The following is a 15458-nucleotide window of genomic DNA, read 5'->3' on the forward strand; positions in this document are numbered from 1 at the left end:
ATTTAATTCTGAGTAGAATGATATAAAAATATTCAAAATTGCATATAAGATGTTAGCCTTTTCCCTTCCAACGTTTTTACCACAAAAAAATTATTAAAATTTATTTTTTGAACCGATAACGTAAAAAAATACATCAAAGCATATTTAGATAGGAAATTTAATTCTGAGTTCAATGATATAAAAATTTATAAAATTAAACTTAAGATGTTAGCCTTTTCCCTTTGAACGTTTTCGCGACAAAAATGTTATTTTTTGAACCGGAAACGTAAAAGAATACATCTAAGCATAATTGGATAGGAAATTTAATTCTGAGTAGAATGATATAAAAATATTCAAAATTGCATATAAGATGTTAGCCTTTTCCCTTCCAACGTTTTTACCACAAAAAAATTTTTAAAATTTATTTTTTGAACCGATAACGTAAAAAATTACATCAAAGCATATTTAGATAGTAAATTTAATTCTGAGTTCAATGATATAAAAATTTATAAAATTAAACTTAAGATGTTAGCCTTTTCCCTTCCAACGTTTTTACCACAAACAAATTTTTAAAATTTATTTTTTGAACCGATAACTTAGAAAATTATATCAAAGCATATTTAGATAGGATATTTAATTCTGAATTCAATGATATAAAAATTTATAAAATTAAACTTAAGATGTTAGCCTTTTCCCTTAAAACATTTTCGCGACAAAAATGTTATTTTTTGAACCGGAAACGTAAAACAATACATCTAAGCATAATTGGATAGGAAATTTAATTCTGAGTAGAATGATATAAAAATATTTAAAATTGCATATAAGATGTTAGCCTTTTCCCTTCCAACGTTTTTACCACAAAAAATTATTAAAATTTATTTTTTGAACCGATAACGTAAAAAAATACATCAAAGCATATTTAGATAGGAATTAATTCTGAGTTCAATGATATAAAAATATTCAAAATTGCATATAAGATGTTAGCCTTTTCCCTTCCAACGTTTTTACCACAAAAAAATTATTAAAATTTATTTTTTGAACCGATAACGTAAAAAAATACATCAAAGCATATTTAGATAGGAAATTTAATTCTGAGTTCAATGATATAAAAATTTATAAAATTAAACTTAAGATGTTAGCCTTTTACCTTCGAACGTTTTCGCGAAAAAAATGTTATTTTTTGAACCGGAAACGTAAAAAAATATATTTAAGCATAATTGGATAGGAAATTTAATTCTGAGTAGAATGATATAAAAATATTCAAAATTGCATATAAGATGTTAGCCTTTTCCCTTCCAACGTTTTTACCACAAAAAAATTATTAAAATTTATTTTTTGAACCGATAACTTAGAAAATTATATCAAAGCATATTTAGATAGGAAATTTAATTCTGAGTTCAATGATATAAAAATTTATAAAATTAAACTTAAGATGTTAGGTTTTTCCATTTGAACGTTTTCGCGACAAAAATGTTATTTTTTGAACCGGAAACGTAAAAGAATACATCTAAGCATAATTGGATAGGAAATTTAATTCTGAGTAGAATGATATAAAAATATTTAAAATTGCATATAAGATGTTAGCCTTTTCCCTTCCAACGTTTTTACCACAAAAAAATTATTAAAATTTATTTTTTGAACCGATAACGTAATAAAATATATCAAAGCATATTTAGATAGGAATTAATTCTGAGTTCAATGATATAAAAATTTATAAAATTAAACTTAAGATGTTAGCCTTTTCCCTTCGAACGTTTTCGCGACAATAATGTTATTTTTTGAACCAGAAACGTAAAAAAATACATCTAAGCATAATTGGATAGGAAATTTAATTCTGAGTAGAATGATATAAAAATATTTAAAATTGCATATAAGATGTTAGCCTTTTCCCTTCCAACGTTTTTACCACAAAAAAATTATTAAAATTTATTTTTTGAACCGATAACGTAAAAAAATACATCAAAGCATATTTAGATAGGAAATTTAATTCTGAGTTCAATGATATAAAAATTTATAAAACTAAACTTAAGATGTTAGGTTTTTCCCTTTGAACGTTTTCGCGACAAAAATGTTATTTTTTGAACCGGAAACGTAAAAGAATACATCTAAGCATAATTGGATAGGAAATTTAATTCTGAGTTCAATGATATAAAAATATATAAAATTAAACTTAAGATGTTAGCCTTTTCCCTTTGAACGTTTTCGCGACAAAAATGTTATTTTTTGAACCGGAAACGTAAAAGAATACATCTAAGCATAATTGGATAGGAAATTTAATTCTGAGTAGAATGATATAAAAATATTCAAAATTGCATATAAGATGTTAGCCTTTTCCCTTCCAACGTTTTTACCACAAAAAAATTTTTAAAATTTATTTTTTGAACCGATAACGTAAAAAATTACATCAAAGCATATTTAGATATAAATTTTAATTCTGAGTTCAATGATATAAAAATTTATAAAATTAAACTTAAGATGTTAGCCTTTTCCCTTCGAACGTTTTCGCGACAATAATGTTATTTTTTGAACCAGAAACGTAAAAAAATACATCTAAGCATAATTGGATAGGAAATTTAATTCTGAGTAGAATGATATAAAAATATTTAAAATTGCATATAAGATGTTAGCCTTTTCCCTTCCAACGTTTTTACCACAAAAAAATTATTAAAATTTATTTTTTGAACCGATAACGTAAAAAAATACATCAAAGCATATTTAGATAGTAAATTTAATTCTGAGTTCAATGATATAAAAATTTATAAAATTAAACTTAAGATGTTAGCCTTTTCCCTTCGACGTTTTCCAGACAAAAATGTTATTTTTTGAACCGGAAACGTAAAAGAAAACATCTAAGCATAATTGGATAGAAAATTTAATTCTGAGTAGAATGATATAAAAATATTCAAAATTGCATATAAGATGTTAGCCTTTTCCCTTCCAACGTTTTTACCACAAAGAAATTTTTAAAATTATTTTTTTGAACCGATAACTTAGAAAATTATATCAAAGCATATTTAGATAGGATATTTAATTCTGAATTCAATGATATAAAAATTTATAAAATTAAACTTAAGATGTTAGCCTTTTCCCTTAAAACATTTTCGCGACAAAAATGTTATTTTTTGAACCGGAAACGTAAAACAATACATCTAAGCATAATTGGATAGGAAATTTAATTCTGAGTAGAATGATATAAAAATATTTAAAATTGCATATAAGATGTTAGCCTTTTCCCTTCCAACGTTTTTACCACAAAAAATTATTAAAATTTATTTTTTGAACCGATAACGTAAAAAAATACATCAAAGCATATTTAGATAGGAATTAATTCTGAGTTCAATGATATAAAAATATTCAAAATTGCATATAAGATGTTAGCCTTTTCCCTTCCAACGTTTTTACCACAAAAAAATTATTAAAATTTATTTTTTGAACCGATAACGTAAAAAAATACATCAAAGCATATTTAGATAGGAAATTTAATTCTGAGTTCAATGATATAAAAATTTATAAAATTAAACTTAAGATGTTAGCCTTTTACCTTCGAACGTTTTCGCGACAAAAATGTTATTTTTTGAACCGGAAACGTAAAAAAATATATTTAAGCATAATTGGATAGGAAATTTAATTCTGAGTAGAATGATATAAAAATATTCAAAATTGCATATAAGATGTTAGCCTTTTCCCTTCCAACGTTTTTACCACAAAAAAATTATTAAAATTTATTTTTTGAACCGATAACGTAAAAAAACACATCAAAGCATATTTAGATAGGAAATTTAATTCTGAGTTCAATGATATAAAAATTTATAAAATTAAACTTAAGATGTTAGGTTTTTCCCTTTGAACGTTTTCGCGACAAAAATGTTATTTTTTGAACCGGAAACATAAAAGAATACATCTAAGCATAATTGGATAGGAAATTTAATTCTGAGTAGAATGATATAAAAATATTTAAAATTGCATATAAGATGTTAGCCTTTTCCCTTCCAACGTTTTTACCACAAAAAAATTATTAAAATTTATTTTTTGAACCGATAACGTAATAAAATATATCAAAGCATATTTAGATAGGAATTAATTCTGAGTTCAATGATATAAAAATTTATAAAATTAAACTTAAGATGTTAGCCTTTTCCCTTCGAACGTTTTCGCGACAATAATGTTATTTTTTGAACCAGAAACGTAAAAAAATACATCTAAGCATAATTGGATAGGAAATTTAATTCTGAGTAGAATGATATAAAAATATTTAAAATTGCATATAAGATGTTAGCCTTTTCCCTTCCAACGTTTTTACCACAAAAAAATTATTAAAATTTATTTTTTGAACCGATAACGTAAAAAAATACATCAAAGCATATTTAGATAGGAAATTTAATTCTGAGTTCAATGATATAAAAATTTATAAAATTAAACTTAAGATGTTAGCCTTTTACCTTCGAACGTTTTCGCGACAAAAATGTTATTTTTTGAACCGGAAACGTAAAAAATACATTTAAGCATAATTGGATAGGAAATTTAATTCTGAGTAGAATGATATAAAAATATTCAAAATTGCATATAAGATGTTAGCCTTTTCCCTTCCAACGTTTTTACCACAAAAAAATTAAAAAAATTTATTTTTTGAACCGATAACGTAAAAAAACACATCAAAGCATATTTAGATAGGAAATTTAATTCTGAGTTCAATGATATAAAAATTTATAAAACTAAACTTAAGATGTTAGGTTTTTCCCTTTGAACGTTTTCGCGACAAAAATGTTATTTTTTGAACCGGAAACGTAAAAGAATACATCTAAGCATAATTGGATAGGAAATTTAATTCTGAGTAGAATGATATAAAAATATTCAAAATTGCATATAAGATGTTAGCCTTTTCCCTTCCAACGTTTTTACCACAAAAAAATTATTAAAATTTATTTTTTGAACCGATAACGTAAAAAAATACATCAAAGCATATTTAGATAGGAAATTTAATTCTGAGTTCAATGATATAAAAATTTATAAAATTAAACTTAAGATGTTAGCCTTTTACCTTCGAACGTTTTCGCGACAAAAATGTTATTTTTTGAACCGGAAACGTAAAAGAATACATCTAAGCATAATTGGATAGGAAATTTAATTCTGAGTAGAATGATATAAAAATATTCAAAATTGCATATAAGATGTTAGCCTTTTCCCTTCCAACGTTTTTACCACAAAAAAATTTTTAAAATTTATTTTTTGAACCGATAACGTAAAAAATTACATCAAAGCATATTTAGATAGTAAATTTAATTCTGAGTTCAATGATATAAAAATTTATAAAATTAAACTTAAGATGTTAGCATTTTACCTTCGACGTTTTCGCGACAAAAATGTTATTTTTTGAACCGGAAACGTAAAAGAAAACATCTAAGCATAATTGGATAGGAAATTTAATTCTGAGTAGAATGATATAAAAATATTTAAAATTGCATATAAGATGTTAGCCTTTTCCCTTCCAACGTTTTTACCACAAATAATTAATAAAATTTATTTTTTGAACCGATAACGTAAAAAAATATATCAAAGCATATTTAGATAGGAATTAATTCTGAGTTCAATGATATAAAAATATTCAAAATTGCATATAAGATGTTAGCCTTTTCCCTTCCAACGTTTTTACCACAAAAAAATTATTAAAATATATTTTTTGAACCGATAACTTAAAAAAATACATCAAAGCATATTTAGATAGGAAATTTAATTCTGAGTTCAATGATATAAAAATTTATAAAATTAAACTTAAGATGTTAGCCTTTTCCCTTCGAACGTTTTCGCAACAATAATGTTATTTTTTGAACCAGAAACGTAAAAAAATACATCTAAGCATAATTGGATAGGAAATTTAATTCTGAGTAGAATGATATAAAAATATTTAAAATTGCATATTAGATGTTAGCCTTTTCCCTTCCAACGTTTTTACCACAAAAAAATTATTAAAATTTATTTTTTGAACCGATAACGTAAAAAAATACATCAAAGCATATTTAGATAGTAAATTTAATTCTGAGTTCAATGATATAAAAATTTATAAAATTAAACTTAAGATGTTAGCCTTTTCCCTTCGACGTTTTCCCGACAAAAATGTTATTTTTTGAACCGGAAACGTAAAAGAAAACATCTAAGCATAATTGGATAGAAAATTTAATTCTGAGTAGAATGATATAAAAATATTCAAAATTGCATATAAGATGTTAGCCTTTTCCCTTCCAACGTTTTTACCACAAACAAATTTTTAAAATTTATTTTTTGAACAGATAACTTAGAAAATTATATCAAAGCATATTTAGATAGGATATTTAATTCTGAATTCAATGATATAAAAATTTATAAAATTAAACTTAAGATGTTAGCCTTTTCCCTTAAAACATTTTCGCGACAAAAATGTTATTTTTTGAACCGGAAACGTAAAACAATACATCTAAGCATAATTGGATAGGAAATTTAATTCTGAGTAGAATGATATAAAAATATTTAAAATTGCATATAAGATGTTAGCCTTTTCCCTTCCAACGTTTTTACCACAAAAAATTATTAAAATTTATTTTTTGAACCGATAACGTAAAAAAATACATCAAAGCATATTTAGATAGGAATTAATTCTGAGTTCAATGATATAAAAATATTCAAAATTGCATATAAGATGTTAGCCTTTTCCCTTCCAACGTTTTTACCACAAAAAAATTATTTAAATTTATTTTTTGAACCGATAACGTAAAAAAATACATCAAAGCATATTTAGATAGGAAATTTAATTCTGAGTTCAATGATATAAAAATTTATAAAATTAAACTTAAGATGTTAGCCTTTTACCTTCGAACGTTTTCGCGACAAAAATGTTATTTTTTGAACCGGAAACGTAAAAAAATATATTTAAGCATAATTGGATAGGAAATTTAATTCTGAGTAGAATGATATAAAAATATTCAAAATTGCATATAAGATGTTAGCCTTTTCCCTTCCAACGTTTTTACCACAAAAAAATTATTAAAATTTATTTTTTGAACCGATAACGTAAAAAAACACATCAAAGCATATTTAGATAGGAAATTTAATTCTGAGTTCAATGATATAAAAATTTATAAAATTAAACTTAAGATGTTAGGTTTTTCCCTTTGAACGTTTTCGCGACAAAAATGTTATTTTTTGAACCGGAAACGTAAAAGAATACATCTAAGCATAATTGGATAGGAAATTTAATTCTGAGTAGAATGATATAAAAATATTTAAAATTGCATATAAGATGTTAGCCTTTTCCCTTCCAACGTTTTTACCACAAAAAAATTATTAAAATTTATTTTTTGAACCGATAACGTAAAAAAATACATCAAAGCATATTTAGATAGGAAATTTAATTCTGAGTTCAATGATATAAAAATTTATAAAATTAAACTTAAGATGTTAGCCTTTTCCCTTCGAACGTTTTCGCGACAAAAATGTTATTTTTTGAACCGGAAACGTAAAAGAATACATCTAAGCATAATTGGATAGGAAATTTAATTCTGAGTAGAATGATATAAAAATATTTAAAATTGCATATAAGATGTTAGCATTTTCCCTTCCAACGTTTTTACCACAAAAAAATTATTAAAATTTATTTTTTGAACCGATAACGTAAAAAAATACATCAAAGCATATTTAGATAGGAAATTTAATTCTGAGTTCAATGATATAAAAATTTATAAAATTAAACTTAAGATGTTAGCCTTTTACCTTCGAATGTTTTCGCGACAAAAATGTTATTTTTTGAACCGGAAACGTAAAAATACATTTAAGCATAATTGGATAGGAAATTTAATTCTGAGTAGAATGATATAAAAATATTCAAAATTGCATATAAGATGTTAGCCTTTTCCCTTCCAACGTTTTTACCACAAAAAAATTATTAAAATTTATTTTTTGAACCGATAACTTAGAAAATTATATCAAAGCATATTTAGATAGGAAATTTAATTCTGAGTTCAATGATATAAAAATTTATAAAATTAAACTTAAGATGTTAGCCTTTTACCTTCGAACGTTTTCGCGACAAAAATGTTATTTTTTGAACCAGAAACGTAAAATTACATTTAAGCATAATTGGATAGGAAATTTAATTCTGAGTAGAATGATATAAAAATATTGAAAATTGCATATAAGATGTTAGCCTTTTCCCTTCCAACGTTTTTACCACAAAAAAATTATTAAAATTTATTTTTTGAACCGATAACGTAAAAAAACACATCAAAGCATATTTGGAAATTTAATTCTGAGTTCAATGATATAAAAATTTATAAAATTAAACTTAAGATGTTAGGTTTTTCCCTTTGAACGTTTTCGCGACAAAAATGTTATTTTTTGAACCGGAAACGTAAAAGAATACATCTAAGCATAATTGGATAGGAAAATTAATTCTGAGTAGAATGATATAAAAATATTCAAAATTGCATATAAGATGTTAGCCTTTTCCCTTCCAACGTTTTTACCACAAAAAAATTATTAAAATTTATTTTTTGAACCGATAACGTAAAAAAATACATCAAAGCATATTTAGATAGGAAATTTAATTCTGAGTTCAATGATATAAAAATTTATAAAATTAAACTTAAGATGTTAGCCTTTTCCCTTTGAACGTTTTCGCGACAAAAATGTTATTTTTTGAACCGGAAACGTAAAAAAATACATCTAAGCATATTTGGATAGGAAATTTAATTCTGAGTAGAATGATATAAAAATATTTAAAATTGCATATAAGATGTTAGCCTTTTCCCTTCCAACGTTTTTACCACAAAAAAATTAATAAAATTTATTTTTTGAACCGATAACGTAAAAAAATATATCAAAGCATATTTAGATAGGAATTAATTCTGAGTTCAATGATATAAAAATATTCAAAATTGCATATAAGATGTTAGCCTTTTCCCTTCCAACGTTTTTACCACAAAAAAATTATTAAAATTTATTTTTTGAACCGATAACTTAAAAAAATACATCAAAGCATATTTAGATAGGAAATTTAATTCTGAGTTCAATGATATAAAAATTTATAAAATTAAACTTAAGATGTTAGCCTTTTCCCTTCGAACGTTTTCGCGACAATAATGTTATTTTTTGAACCGGAAACGTAAAAAAATACATCTAAGCATAATTGGATAGGAAATTTAATTCTGAGTAGAATGATATAAAAATATTTAAAATTGCATATAAGATGTTAGCATTTTCCCTTCCAACGTTTTTACCACAAAAAAATTATTAAAATTTATTTTTTGAACCGATAACGTAAAAAAATACATCAAAGCATATTTAGATAGGAAATTTAATTCTGAGTTCAATGATATAAAAATTTATAAAATTAAACTTAAGATGTTAGCCTTTTACCTTCGAACGTTTTCGCGACAAAAATGTTATTTTTTGAACCGGAAACGTAAAAATACATTTAAGCATAATTGGATAGGAAATTTAATTCTGAGTAGAATGATATAAAAATATTCAAAATTGCATATAAGATGTTAGCCTTTTCCCTTCCAACGTTTTTACCACAAAAAAATTATTAAAATTTATTTTTTGAACCGATAACTTAGAAAATTATATCAAAGCATATTTAGATAGGAAATTTAATTCTGAGTTCAATGATATAAAAATTTATAAAATTAAACTTAAGATGTTAGCCTTTTACCTTCGAACGTTTTCGCGACAAAAATGTTATTTTTTGAACCAGAAACGTAAAATTACATTTAAGCATAATTGGATAGGAAATTTAATTCTGAGTAGAATGATATAAAAATATTGAAAATTGCATATAAGATGTTAGCCTTTTCCCTTCCAACGTTTTTACCACAAAAAAATTATTAAAATTTATTTTTTGAACCGATAACGTAAAAAAACACATCAAAGCATATTTGGAAATTTAATTCTGAGTTCAATGATATAAAAATTTATAAAATTAAACTTAAGATGTTAGGTTTTTCCCTTTGAACGTTTTCGCGACAAAAATGTTATTTTTTGAACCGGAAACGTAAAAGAATACATCTAAGCATAATTGGATAGGAAATTTAATTCTGAGTAGAATGATATAAAAATATTCAAAATTGCATATAAGATGTTAGCCTTTTCCCTTCCAACGTTTTTACCACAAAAAAATTATTAAAATTTATTTTTTGAACCGATAACGTAAAAAAATACATCAAAGCATATTTAGATAGGAAATTTAATTCTGAGTTCAATGATATAAAAATTTATAAAATTAAACTTAAGATGTTAGCCTTTTCCCTTTGAACGTTTTCGCGACAAAAATGTTATTTTTTGAACCGGAAACGTAAAAGAATACATCTAAGCATAATTGGATAGGAAATTTAATTCTGAGTAGAATGATATAAAAATATTCAAAATTGCATATAAGATGTTAGCCTTTTCCCTTCCAACATTTTTACCACAAAAAAATTTTTAAAATTTATTTTTTGAACCGATAACGTAAAAAATTACATCAAAGCATATTTAGATAGTAAATTTAATTCTGAGTTCAATGATATAAAAATTTATAAAATTAAACTTAAGATGTTAGCATTTTACCTTCGACGTTTTCGCGACAAAAATGTTATTTTTTGAACCGGAAACGTAAAAGAAAACATCTAAGCATAATTGGATAGGAAATTTAATTCTGAGTAGAATGATATAAAAATATTCAAAATTGCATATAAGATGTTAGCCTTTTCCCTTCCAACGTTTTTACCACAAACAAATTTTTAAAATTTATTTTTTGAACCGATAACTTAGAAAATTTTATCAAAGCATATTTAGATAGGAAATTTAATTCTGAGTTCAATGATATAAAAATTTATAAAATTAAACTTAAGATGTTAGCCTTTTACCTTCGAACGTTTTCGCGACAAAAATGTTTATTTTTGAACCGGAAACGTAAAAAAATACATCTAAGCATATTTGGATAGGAAATTTAATTCTGAGTAGAATGATATAAAAATATTTAAAATTGCATTTAAGATGTTAGCCTTTTCCCTTCCAACGTTTTTACCACAAAAAAATTAATAAAATTTATTTTTTGAACCGATAACGTAAAAAAATATATCAAAGCATATTTAGATAGGAATTAATTCTGAGTTCAATGATATAAAAATATTCAAAATTGCATATAAGATGTTAGCCTTTTCCCTTCCAACGTTTTTACCACAAAAAAATTATTAAAATTTATTTTTTGAACCGATAACTTAAAAAAATACATCAAAGCATATTTAGATAGGAAATTTAATTCTGAGTTCAATGATATAAAAATTTTAAAAATTAAACTTAAGATGTTAGCCTTTTCCCTTCGAACGTTTTCGCGACAATAATGTTATTTTTTGAACCGGAAACGTAAAAAAATACATCTAAGCATAATTGGATAGGAAATTTAATTCTGAGTAGAATGATATAAAAATATTTAAAATTGCATATAAGATGTTAGCATTTTCCCTTCCAACGTTTTTACCACAAAAAAATTATTAAAATTTATTTTTTGAACCGATAACGTAAAAAAATACATCAAAGCATATTTAGATAGGAAATTTAATTCTGAGTTCAATGATATAAAAATTTATAAAATTAAACTTAAGATGTTAGCCTTTTACCTTCGAACGTTTTCGCGACAAAAATGTTATTTTTTGAACCGGAAACGTAAAAATACATTTAAGCATAATTGGATAGGAAATTTAATTCTGAGTAGAATGATATAAAAATATTCAAAATTGCATATAAGATGTTAGCCTTTTCCCTTCCAACGTTTTTACCACAAAAAAATTATTAAAATTTATTTTTTGAACCGATAACTTAGAAAATTATATCAAAGCATATTTAGATAGGAAATTTAATTCTGAGTTCAATGATATAAAAATTTATAAAATTAAACTTAAGATGTTAGCCTTTTACCTTCGAACGTTTTCGCGACAAAAATGTTATTTTTTGAACCAGAAACGTAAAAATACATTTAAGCATAATTGGATAGGAAATTTAATTCTGAGTAGAATGATATAAAAATATTGAAAATTGCATATAAGATGTTAGCCTTTTCCCTTCCACCACAAAAAAATTATTAAAATTTATTTTTTGAACCGATAACGTAAAAAAACACATCAAAGCATATTTGGAAATTTAATTCTGAGTTCAATGATATAAAAATTTATAAAATTAAACTTAAGATGTTAGGTTTTTCCCTTTGAACGTTTTCGCGACAAAAATGTTATTTTTTGAACCGGAAACGTAAAAGAATACATCTAAGCATAATTGGATAGGAAATTTAATTCTGAGTAGAATGATATAAAAATATTCAAAATTGCTTATAAGATGTTAGCCTTTTCCCTTCCAACGTTTTTACCACAAAAAAATTTTTAAAATTTATTTTTTGAACCGATAACGTAAAAAATTACATCAAAGCATATTTAGATAGTAAATTTAATTCTGAGTTCAATGATATAAAAATTTATAAAATTAAACTTAAGATGTTAGCATTTTACCTTCGACGTTTTCGCGACAAAAATGTTATTTTTTGAACCGGAAACGTAAAAGAAAACATCTAAGCATAATTGGATAGGAAATTTAATTCTGAGTAGAATGATATAAAAATATTCAAAATTGCATATAAGATGTTAGCCTTTTCCCTTCCAACGTTTTTACCACAAACAAATTTTTAAAATTTATTTTTTGAACCGATAACTTAGAAAATTATATCAAAGCATATTTAGATAGGAAATTTAATTCTGAGTTCAATGATATAAAAATTTATAAAATTAAACTTAAGATGTTAGCCTTTTACCTTCGAACGTTTTCGCGACAAAAATGTTTATTTTTGAACCGGAAACGTAAAAAAATACATCTAAGCATATTTTGATAGGAAATTTAATTCTGAGTAGAATGATATAAAAATATTTAAAATTGCATATAAGATGTTAGCCTTTTCCCTTCCAACGTTTTTACCACAAAAAAATTAATAAAATTTATTTTTTGAACCGATAACGTAAAAAAATATATCAAAGCATATTTAGATAGGAATTAATTCTGAGTTCAATGATATAAAAATATTCAAAATTGCATATAAGATGTTAGCCTTTTCCCTTCCAACCTTTTTCACCACAAAAAAATTATTAAAATTTATTTTTTGAACCGATAACTTAAAAAAATACATCAAAGCATATTTAGATAGGAAATTTAATTCTGAGTTCAATGATATAAAAATTTATAAAATTAAACTTAAGATGTTAGCCTTTTCCCTTCGAACGTTTTCGCGACAATAATGTTATTTTTTGAACCGGAAACGTAAAAAAATACATCTAAGCATAATTGGATAGGAAATTTAATTCTGAGTAGAATGATATAAAAATATTTAAAATTGCATATAAGATGTTAGCCTTTTCCCTTCCAACGTTTTTACCACAAAAAAATTATTAAAATTTATTTTTTGAACCGATAACGTAAAAAAATACATCAAAGCATATTTAGATAGGAAATTTAATTCTGAGTTCAATGATATAAAAATTTATAAAATTAAACTTAAGATGTTAGCCTTTTACCTTCGAACGTTTTCGCGACAAAAATGTTATTTTTTGAACCGGAAACGTAAAAAATACATTTAAGCATAATTGGATAGGAAATTTAATTCTGAGTAGAATGATATAAAAATATTCAAAATTGCATATAAGATGTTAGCCTTTTCCCTTCCAACGTTTTTACCACAAAAAAATTATTAAAATTTATTTTTTGAACCGATAACGTAAAAAAACACATCAAAGCATATTTAGATAGGAAATTTAATTCTGAGTTCAATGATATAAAAATTTATTAAATTAAACTTAAGATGTTAGCCTTTTCCCTTTGAACGTTTTCGCGACAAAAATGTTATTTTTTGAACCGGAAACGTAAAAGAATACATCTAAGCATAATTGGATAGGAAATTTAATTCTGAGTAGAATGATATAAAAATATTCAAAATTGCATATTAGATGTTAGACTTTTCCCTTCCAACGTTTTTACCACAAAAAAATTTTTTAAATTTATTTTTTGAACCGATAACGTAAAAAATTACATCAAAGCATATTTAGATAGTAAATTTAATTCTGAGTTCAATGATATAAAAATTTATAAAATTAAACTTAAGATGTTAGCCTTTTCCCTTCGACGTTTTCCCGACAAAAATGTTATTTTTTGAACTGGAAACGTAAAAGAAAACATCTAAGCATAATTGGATAGAAAATTTAATTCTGAGTAGAATGATATAAAAATATTCAAAATTGCATATAAGATGTTAGCCTTTTCCCTTCCAACGTTTTTACCACAAACAAATTTTTAAAATTTATTTTTTGAACCGATAACTTAGAAAATTATATCAAAGCATATTTAGATAGGATATTTAATTCTGAATTCAATGATATAAAAATTTATAAAATTAAACTTAAGATGTTAGCCTTTTCCCTTAAAACATTTTCGCGACAAAAATGTTATTTTTTGAACCGGAAACGTAAAACAATACATCTAAGCATAATTGGATAGGAAATTTAATTCTGAGTAGAATGATATAAAAATATTCAAAATTGCATATAAGATGTTAGCCTTTTCCCTTTGAACGTTTTCGCGACAAAAATGTTAATTTTTGAACCGGAAACGTCAAAAAATACATCTAAGCATAATTGGATAGGAAATTTAATTCTGAGTAGAATGATATAAAAATATTCAAAATTGCATATAAGATGTTAGCCTTTTCCCTTCCAACGTTTTTACCACAAAAAAATTATTAAAATTTATTTTTTGAACCGATAACGTAAAAAAATACATCAAAGCATATTTAGATAGGAAATTTAATTCTGAGTTCAATGATATAAAAATTTATAAAATTAAACTTAAGATGTTAGCCTTTTCCCTTCGAACGTTTTCGCTAAAAAATGTTATTTTTTGAACCGGAAACGTAAAAAAATATATTTAAGCATAATTGGATAGGAAATTTAATTCTGAGTAGAATGATATAAAAATATTCAAAATTGCATATAAGATGTTAGCCTTTACCTTCCAACGTTTTTACCACAAAAAAATTATTAAAATTTATTTTTTGAACCGATAACGTAAAAAATACATCAAAGCATATTTAGATAGGATATATAATTCTGAGTTCAATGATATAAAAATTTATAAAATTAAACTTAAGATGTTAGCCTTTTCCCTTCGAACGTTTTCGCGACAAAAATGTTATTTTTTGAACCGGAAACGTAAAAAAATACATCTAAGCATAATTGGATAGGAAATTTAATTCTGAGTAGAATGATATAAAAATATTCAAAATTGCATATAAGATTTTAGCCTTTTCCCTAATCCAGTACTCACAATATCGTTATACTTACTATCAATTTAGTTTTGAAAAAAAACTTAAATAGAATATACATATAATTTTAAAAATTCCATTATTTTAAAATAACCAAATATAATTTAATTAAAAATAT

This window comes from Gordionus sp. m RMFG-2023, chromosome 1 (genome assembly GCF_954871325.1).
Source record: "Gordionus sp. m RMFG-2023 chromosome 1, tfGorSpeb1-WG-v2, whole genome shotgun sequence".
In the NCBI taxonomy this organism is placed as follows: Eukaryota; Metazoa; Nematomorpha; class Gordioida; order Chordodea; family Parachordodidae; genus Gordionus; species Gordionus sp. m RMFG-2023.